This window comes from Notolepis coatsorum (genome assembly GCF_963971535.1).
Source record: "Notolepis coatsorum genome assembly, chromosome: 2".
Classification (NCBI taxonomy): Eukaryota; Metazoa; Chordata; class Actinopteri; order Aulopiformes; family Paralepididae; genus Notolepis; species Notolepis coatsorum.
Genome location: NC_140166.1, coordinates 16,273,026 through 16,283,669, shown reverse-complemented (window position 1 = coordinate 16,283,669; position 10,644 = coordinate 16,273,026).

The following is a 10,644-nucleotide window of genomic DNA, read 5'->3' as shown; positions in this document are numbered from 1 at the left end:
GCTAGTGGCTGCTGTTCGGTTAAGAGACTTAGCGAGGGGGCCTTGTAATGTCCATCCTAGGCGGGTCTCGACTGCTGCAGGACAGCCTCTGGGCCCTGTGTGGACCCGGTCTATCGGGACTATGAGGTCTGCATGGTCGGAGCCTATCAGCAGGGTCGGGGTGGCACCGTCTATGAGCGGGATAGGTAGTTGACGCAGGTGCACATATTTATCCATCAGCTTGGCGATGGGGTAGGTGTACTGCGACAGGCCTATTTCTTGGCTGGTGAAAGCATTAGTAATCCTATACCGTCTCTCTGGCTGCCCGCTTGCTGCGATAGTGAAGGAGACATTCTCGCCCTTTATCGTCTTTAGATCTCTTCTTATTGTCCGAATCGTCATCTGGTTTTCGCTCCCCCGCAGCCCCAGCTGGGCCGCAGCGGACGCGAGGAGAAGGGTCTTCTCTGACCCGTCGTCAAGGACGGCGTAAGTGTCCATGACCTTGTCTTGGTAACTCAGTGTTACGCGGACCACCTTTAAGAGCACTCTGGCACCCCCGCTGCTGGCGGGGTCAATGTACATAACACTTGCCTTTGTGCTGCTTGAGGGTGCAGGCTTTCTTCTGTTACTGTCGTGTAGGACATCTAGGTGGGCTCCGTCACACCGACTACACCTCTTCTTTAAGCGGCACTCGGCTGCCATGTGACTGCGCGCACATCGGTAACAGCGTCGGTTGGACTTTATCCATTGACCCACCTCGTCGGCGGTCATCTTCTTGAACGTGTCACATTGTGACAACCAGTGTTCTTTTTCGCAGTACGGGCACACCATCTTCCACTTCTCTTTCATCGAGGGGGTACTGTGGTTCTTGCTGCTCGGTACTGATTCTGATTGGTGCATGACGGTCACCAATCTTCGGCCATCGTTTGCTCTCCTAGGTCCCTCTCTGGAGCTTGGGGTGCTCCGCGTGAACGTATCCAACCGTAGGCTGTTGACTTCTCTCGCCAGGAAGTCGGCTAGGTCTAGGAGGGATGGCTCGGGACCGTTAGGATCACGGTGGTCTCTTTGCCGCCTGAAGCGCTCTTGTCGGGCGGGCGGAAGCTTCTCTAAAATCCTCTCGACATTAGAGTTCGCGTACAGTTCGTGCATACCCTTTTCTCTTTGCGCCCCCAGCATCCCTACCAGGGATTGTACCTTGATAGACAGGTCATCTAGTGAGCGATTGTCTGTGGCTGGGGGTAGGCGGTCAATATGCCTTATCTCTTGTATTACGTAGTCCCATATGCGTCCATATCTTTGGTCGAGTGCTGCTAGAGCCGCTGTGTATGGGGTAGTAGAGGTGGCATAGGCCAGCGCTATATTGTGCGCTCGGGGCACCTTGAGGTGCTTCAGTAGGATAGCATACTTGTACGGTTCGTCAGTTACATCGGACATCATTGTCTCTAAGCACATTCGTAGCTCCGTGTACTGTGCTCTGTTCTCGTGGGTGAAGTCCGGAAACGTCGGTGTGCCAATGTATGATGCCATGGATGGCTGGCACATCGGTGAGCGTTGGAAGAGAGGCCTCCTAGGCGAGTCTCCTCTTACGCCTCTTGGTGGGCTGGTACCTGCTGGGTACCATGGCCCGCGTATCCAGGTGCTATTCCTCGGGGCTGGTCGTGCGTCAAGCTCACCCGTGAATTGAGTCGGGGGTCTGTAGCGCAGAGCCGCGGGGGTAGAGCCTGGGCTGTACTGGACCTCCTGGTCCTGTGGAGTTCTGTGCTGCTGTGGGGCTTGACTCTCCTCCTCTCCCTCTTCTTCTTGCTCTGGCAGGTCCTCTAGATCCTGTAGTCGTCTATTTAGCCTCTCCGCGGTGTAGACCGTTTCTTCCTTGTAGCTGGTCCTCGCGTGGACCGGTCGGGGAAGGAGTTCGGAGGGGGGTATAGGCTCTCTCTGGTGGTCGGGCTCAGGGTCGCTTGATCGGGTAGGGGAGGGTGCCCTTGACCCGTGTCTTGACGAGGCCCTGGAACCCCGTGCGGAGGGAGGGGGTGTTGCCCTGGCGATCAGCTGCTCCATTATCTGCGCTTGTAATCGGTCGCGCTCGGCTTCGCGCTTGGTGAGAGCGATGTCGCGCTCTGCTTCTCTTTGGGCACCGGCAGCGGCGCGCTGGGCTTCGGCGGCGGCGCGCTCTGCTTCTCTTTGGGCACCGGCAGCGGCGCGCTGGGCTTCGGCGGCGGCGCGCTCTGCTTCTCTTTGGGCACCGGCAGCGGCGCGCTGGGCTTCGGCGGCGGCGCGCTCTGCTTCGGCGGCGGCGCGCTCTGCTTCGGCCCGGTCTCTTACCATATTCTCTTCCGTCTGAAGGCGTCTAATCTCTAGACGTATACGATCTTCGTCGCTCCGTTGGTGCGCTTGAAGGCGTTCTCTTTCCATGGAAGAATGTTCGCGCTCGCTAAGCATCTGTGCTTGGAGTCGTTCGCGCTCTGTAGAGGCTGCTAGGCTGGCGAGGAATGCCTGTGCCAGCATCTTGTCCGCCCCGCTGGGGGAAGACGCTGGTTGAGGTGATCCGCTCCTGGCAGTACTCGTTGGAGATCTGTTCTCCTGTGGCGAGTCCTGGAGATCCATCTCCGGGGTCTCTTCCTCTTGTAGCGGGTAAAGTTCCATCCCTGGAGAGCTGTCTTTATCCTGGAGCTCTCCGGGGACTACTTCTTCGGTCTTGGCGGGGGGTAAAGTCGTGTCAGGTCCCTCCTGGTCCCTACCGTGAGCTTGGTCAGTTACGTTAGAACCCACTAGGGCCTCTATTGGCGGGGTAGCCTGGGCGATAGGGTCGGACATAATTTTACTATCTACTTTTTCCGCGTTTACCGTCTGTAGAAGGCTAGGTAGTATACTGGCAAGGTAATCCTCTAAGTACTGAGGTGTCTGCCGTCTACGCTGCGGGCGATCTACTTTAGGAGAACCGTTTTGTGGAGTGTTCATCATAGGCCATGTCAATATTAATACCACTATATTAATATTACACTAGTTACCATCCGGCTCGAAGGACCAATTGTAACTGAGGGGTACAATTCCCTGACTGTATTGATAAGTATGGTATCATTAAACCACTACCGCTTTATGTACTTTAATTACTGGCCATACAGTACACGATATATGAATATGATGAACACTTCCCACAATGAAATCGGTTCCAAACAAAGGTATAATCAAGTATTTAATGGAGCAAAAGGTACATAGGATACTTTACATTATTCTTTGAATGCACTTGTAAGGCAAAGGAATGTGCGTAGGCAAATCAATAATGAATGTCCATTCTCTGGTTACGCAGGAGGTAATTATACAACCTGAATCTTAGGGAATTATATCTATGGTACACTAGTAATATAGCGGGAGATACTGGAAGGGGTTCCCCCTGGTTGTAAGCCAGCGGGGGGGTAGAAGATCTGTCGGTAGTAGGACGTCTGGTCAATGATGACTAAGGAGACTTCAGGTACAGAAGCCGGTGCAATAGCCTCTTGATCCACAGACGAATACAGCTGTTCTCCGTAGACTGTAGACTGTAGCTCCACAGTGAAGAAAGCTAGTCGGCCTCAGGCTCTCTGAGGCGCCGACTCGACTTGACTCCTCGCGGGGTAAATCCAACACGTGCAGGCGTCGGCGATTATCCGCTCCATAAATCACAGGACCAAAGCAAATATATTCCCAGCCGCAAAGGGCTATGTAGTCGTCGGGTAGATTAATCCAGTGTACATGTCCATACGGTTCTCGTCTAGGTCTCCTCGGGTGAAAGCGCCATGTGGTCAGCCCAGCCTGGATAAGAACTCTAGCTAATACGAGGAAGCGTTGGAGATGCTGATCACTGTAGAACTTTAACCGCACGATACACTATACACAAATAGACTATTATTGACTTAATAGAAATATGTCGCACTCGACGGTATAGCGCCAAACTCTGACAATTCAGTTGCTAATTCGCACGCGGTCTCAATGCTCTATTCTGGGGCCAAACAGGCCATACTTCACCGCACGTTGTATCGTGGGTGAGGCTTCAACTTATTGGTAACATACTAAGGCTAAGAAGGGCGAAGGGGGTAAGGGGCTTCTATATTCACCTGCGCCGTATTTATACGCACGGTGAACAAACTAGTTCCAATCTCATTTCTGTCGCGTATCCCTGGGCAAGGCCGGGCATGTCCAGACACGTCTTGACGGTGACTTTGAACCTGACTCCGGAGGCCGGTCCCTGGCGCCGGTGGACCGCTGTCCAATAGGAGAATGAACTATTATGGTCTGGGCTAAAGGGATATTCCGTGTATATGTACAAGGAATATACAGGGGATATCAAACGATATACAAATACTATGCAATATATATCAATAAATAAATATATATATTCGGTTTAATCTGATCCTTTGTAACACTACCCGAGCCACATCGCTGGGGAAAGTACGCGGCTGCAATTGAAAAATGAGAGAGCACTGGGCGATGAACTCACGGCAGCCGGCTGGAGCCCCTCCATAGCGATCCGGCGCCGGCAGGCGTGGCTCTCGGTAGTCCTCCCGATCTACCGGATACCCCCGCTCGCCTTCGCCGCCGATCGATGATGCTCCGGCTGCGGATCTCATCGTTGATGTCGTCCCAGCGGCCGCAGAGCGGGCCTGGTTCACCGCCGCCAACGCTGTCTCCGCCGTCTCCTGAGAAGCCAGGGAAACATCTCCCAGTCGACCCAGCTCGACACCGACTGCCATCTGCCGCTCCATCATTATCCTGAGCTGGTCCCGTAGGCTCACCATCTCGTCCCGTATCTCCTCGTTGGAAGTCATGATGGCTAGAGCTTCTGTTACGAACGGGTAAGTGACTTCCAAGTTGTCGAGAAGAAGAACGAGACGGAGAATGTTTTACTCTTCCAAAACAGCTGTACTGTTTATTAACAGGGAAAAGCGTATAATATAGTTTACAGGGAGAAAGACAATATGTCTGTGCTTGTCCAGCTGTAGGTCTGTCCGTAGGATTAGGTGAAGCTCTAGCAAGGAACAAGGAATAGAGCAAATGTTAAATAGGTCACATACTCAACATTCCACGCTGTCAATGAGTGACAGCAGTCTGTCAACCAATGACAGCACCCAGGTGTGACAGACAATTAGTGACGACAGCAATCAGTGGTGACAACAAGGTGAAGTGAACCCATAACAACAAGAGTGACCCAGGTAGACAGTAGGATACTATCCTAAGGAGGATAGTCTCCCGAACGTTACATCACACTGCCCCCGCCATTTTCCTGACTTTGCTTTGCAGGCGCCCCAACCAACCTGTAGGAGTCGCTGTTCACAACGACCAAACTACCACCCTTCGACTTCCCACCCGCTAACTCTGCCAATTGAGTTAGTATGACGGGCGGCCCAAGCCGGAGGCAACGCCGACAGTCGGATTCGAACCCGGTGTCTCTTGCGTTGGTGACGAGCGCAATGTCCGCTGCGCTACCCAGCCACCTATCCAGTTTTATTTGTTGACTTTTTCATCACCTGTTACAAATGTTGTAGACAGCTTTCGGATCCACCTTTCTTTGTAACATCAAACAGTGACAGAATTAGGACTATTGATAAATGCAATTTATATAGAGGCTGGCGTCCATGGCATGATATCCATGCCACCAACACCACAAATGGACAGTGGTGACCGCCGATATCCAAGTCGGGGGTGGCGGCCACCCATTCGTTTGGACCTATAGACTTACCTAAAGTGAAAGACTTGTGTTTGTAAAAAAATTTTAAAGAGGTTATGTTGAGACTGTTGTCAGTGTCCAAATTAGGAAAGGGGGAGAGGGGACTGTAAGAGTTATTTGGAATGTTATTGCTGTATGTGTTGACCCGGCAAATGAAAAAAAATATAAACAATAATGATGTTGTATTGCCCATGTGTGCCGTTGCAACTAGAGGTACCATTATGCTAAGTGGAGAGGAGATGTTATGTATTGGGTTAGGTTTGTCCCAGGGCTATTGCCATACTCACCTCGAGTTGGCACGTTGCGATTGCGCACCTGTGGTTGTCATGATTTGACCACCAACGAAGTAAAGTCACGTTACTAAGTACCCTCCGTGTTGGATTAATTTCTTATTGTTATATCGCCTGATTAACCAATCAGGTCATCTTCAAATTCTTTCAGTATCTGTTTTAAGGTGCTATAGATAACATTCAGCCACTAGATGTCGCGCTAGAGCACCAGCATGTCATTTAACCAGGTGCATCATTCCACATGGGGAAATGGGAAGTAGGGAGGGGATACATGCATGTAACATGGAAACAACAACATTAATTTAAAATGTTTTTTGATAAATTCATTCATCAATAATTTTTTGGGGGGAAAGCAATACTGTTATTCCGCATCTTTCAAGATTCAAGAGATGTATTTGTCACATACTGTACATACACAAGACATGTAGTGAAATTAAAAGCTCTGTGGGTGTATTCTTTAAAAAAAAAATATATATATATATATTACTCTACATAAAAAAGGTATCTATAGCACCACTAATGGAGTTGCTGATATTGGTAAAATCCCCAACAGACTCCTCATTCGTACATGTTTCCTGATTGCTTATTTATTTTTCACGGACATGTCTTAAAGCAAGACCTAGATCCACAAAGAATGGATTGCATGGTGCTAATTGCACCCTTACTTACAATTCATTATGAATTGAAAATGGGGGACCCTGATGTAAAAAAGACGAAAGTCTTTCTCTGGTCTGCAACCCCTTAACAATTGTGTGTATTGAGCCGTACTGTATTGTACCCATTCTGCAATCTGTTAATAACATTTTCATTCAATCAATCACCGGGCAGGTTGAATTGTCGATCTAGCCCAGAGTAACTGCACATGCAGCAGAGGAGCAGTGTATTCCAGCTGGGTGCTTGGTATATACATGTATCACACAGACTAAAGATGGTATTTTAATCACGAGTGAGGTTTACGGCTCAACTGAGACAGGCAGTGACATTTTAACCACTTGCACAATAACTAAAACAGATTTATCTTTCATAATGTGGCCTATAGCCTATATTGATTCACTTCCATGTTTGGATAGTCATAAAGACATGGGAGAAAAAATATATTTTAGCAGTACGGTCTATATTTTAGCTGTCTGGTTGGCAAACAGACAGACAGATACTGTAGGCAGTCAGGCAGTGACACATACAAGTACAAAGCCAGACATCTTTAGGACATGTGTTGTCCTCATCTGTATGTGTTTAGAGACAAGACATCCTGTTGAGTCAAATGCCTACATCTGTTGCAGTGTGTAGGAATGTGGCTCATAATCATACATGTTCTTCCAACAGTCAGACACAAAAGAAAGACCTGTTCTGAAAATGGACTTTTCCTATGAGTTGCATTGTTTTTAACCGAATGAGGGGTTGTCCCAACATCGAGAAAATGTTAAATATGTGTGTTGTGCTGTTTACTTCATTGTACTTAGGTTGTACTTTAGTTTGTATATTGTATATTGTATATTTGTATAGTGTTGGGCAGTCGCGGACTGGGACCATAATTCCTACCGGGAATTTGACTCAGGCAGGCCAGGCCAGGCCAACAGAATATAATCATAGCCGCGGAACGCATTTATAACGGGATGCTGAGGGGGGGAAATAAAATGAAAGGGAGGGGGGGGGGGGGGGGGGGGGGGGGGGCGGGCAAATTAACGAGCAGGAATGACTCGACTGTTAAGTTTGCGGCGGCAGTTTAAACAACAACGTTATTATTGTCCCTTACCTTAGATGCACCACGCCTGCTGCATGCATCCCACAACTTCACCTTTTCCATTCATTCATTCATTTTTGCCTTATTTGGAGAGGTGGTCAGCTTTGTCTGAAATGTCTCTAGTCTAGCTTAAGTTGTAGCTATACAGAGCCGCCGTGTGTTATGACAACAAAGAACACGTTAAAACCAACAGATACAGGTGATTAGTTCCTCCCTGACATAGTGACCTTACAATTAATGTTTACAATGTTTCTTACATGTTGCTGTTTTATTTTAAATGTTTATCTTTTTATTTGTTTCCATTAGTGTCTCAATTGAAATAAACAAATTAATGAATTAAATTAATTTGTTTTTGGATAACTTTATTTATTCTTGGGTAGGAATGCTATGACGTTACAAGTTACCTATTTGTTCACTATAATATAATTCAACATTGCCTACATAACTGCAAGTATAACAGGAAAAAGTTAAAACAAAAACAAAACATGCAACTGTAGAAAAGCTTCAAATCACAGCAAACATTATATATTAGTGTGTGAACTCTGTGGAAAGGTGATGGGCAAATCCTTTTCTTTTAAAACTCTTGAACTTGAAAAAAACAAACATCTGGAATTTACTATTCAATGAGCAGAAATAAGAAAACAGTAAAATTGTAATTCGTTTAATTACAGCAACCAACACTGTCTATAGCTAATTTCACTGTTCATAACAACTGCAGGGGGTGTGTAACACTTCCTCCGGTCCTGGTCCTATGGACCAGGACCCAGACATTCACATTTACAATCTCCCATCAATAACCCTCAGTCAACATTGCCAACCGGTGGGCTGATGCAGATCTGGCATCAGCTCACACATCAACTCATTATGATTTATTGTCAGTTATGTTTATTGTGTTTATTGTCTGTTGTCTCCACTTTGTTAGTCTTGTGTTCCCCTGTCTGTGGTTTGTAATTATGTTTTAGTCTGGTTGTTTATTTGTTATTGTTTTCCCAGTGTACTCTGTGTTCTATTGTTTCTGTCTACCACACCTGTGTCTTGTTTGTAAATTACCCTCTGTGTCTATCAGTGTCTTGTCAATTAGTCTGTGTATTTAGTGTGGTCTGTCCTGCCCTGCTGGGCGCGATCATTGTTAAATGTTACCTGTGTGTGTTAGTCGTTTATGTACCTTGTTGTGAAGTAAACTGTTCTTCGTCACGTTCTGTCTCCGGTCTCATCAATCCCTACTCTGCCATCTGGGTTCACCATGCCAAAGAAGCGTACTAATCGTAACAGGGGTGCATTTGTATATAACTCGCCCATGCAGTCAACAGCTGAAAAAAGAATTCTGATTGTATACAAGTCAATAGGAAAATGACCCAACTTATCGATTTCTTAATCCTTATTCTTTCTTTCTTTATGAGTTTATGCCTGGTCTCAATCGCTAGTTCCAAGTCTTCTTCGAGTCAAATAGATGATAAAAGGACTGCTAAAAAAAACTTTTAGCAGCATCTCTGACTAGTGCCTTTTTTTTGTGTGTCTTTCCCTCTCTGCACTGCACCACCCAAAGCAGTGCTCCACGGAGGATGATCTGCTACAAACATCAATCTGACATGCCCGCGCAGGCGCGCTGCGCTGCCTCGCGCTGGGTGACAACAGACAAGTTAACTCATTCCTGCCTGCGGAACGAACGTATATTAGAGGGCTCATCTCCGTGCAACTAGAAACACTTATACTGACTGCGGCCTGCTTCAGATTTCAGTGGCCTGACTGCGGGCAACAAAATAATATAATATACAAATAAATAAAATAAAAAACATTGCCAGTCTGACAAGGCCAGGCCATGCCAGTCTGCCAGGCCACCGGGAAAACTCCCAGTGCGCCCGATGGTCAGTCCGCTAGTGGTGTTGGGATTTTATTCCTCTTTTACTTACTTTTTTTTTACTGTATGAAGCTCAGGGGGCTCATACAGAACCAAGCATTTCATTGTAATGTACATGTACTTTATACGTGCCAAATAAAACAAAACCTGAACTTGAACTTGAACTTGAAATGAGTACCCTTCCTCTTGAAACGAGCCAATCGGAATTGCAGCCACAATCGCCGTAGTTATTAACGTGCGTGTATGTTCGTGTGAAGATATCTTGATAGAAATGTACGTGCAAGATGCCGGCTCACATGCAAATCTTCTCTTTTTTACCTAAAGTTTGACCTAAAATATGTATAGATGGAACAGGCTTGCGCACTACTGCTAGGTGTACAATAATTATTGTATTTGTATGATAAAAGAATCTCACTCGTTACAGGCACAGAAACAGCCTGTTGAGAACAGAACTGAAACAGAGGGGTATAGAGGCTGCTAGAATGAGAACAGGACTGAAACAGAGAGGTATAGAGGCTGCTAGAATGAGAACAGGACTGAAACAGAGAGGTATTGAGGCTGCTAGAATGAGAACAGGACTGAAACAGAGAGGTATAGAGGCTGCTAGAATGAGAACAGGACTGACACAGAGAGGTATAGAGGCTGCTAGAATGAGAACAGGACTGAAACAGAGGTATAGAGGCTGCTAGAATGAGAACAGGACTGAAACAGAGAGGTATAGAAGCTGCTAGAATGAGAACAGGACTGAAACAGAGGGGTATAGAGGCTGCTAGAATGAGAACAGGACTGAAACAGAGAGGTATAGAGGCTGCTAGAATGAGAACAGGACTCAAACAGAGAGGTATAGATGCTACTAGAATAAGAACAGGACTGAAATAGAGGTGTATAGAGGCTGCTAGAATGAGAACAGAACTGAAACAGAGGGGTATAGAGGCTGCTAGAATGAGAACAGGACTGAAACAGAGAGGTATAGAGGCTGCTAGAATGAGAACAGACTGAAATAGAGGTGTATAGAGGCTGCTATAATGAGAACAGGACTGAACAGAGAGGTATAGAGGCTGCTATAATGAGAACAGGA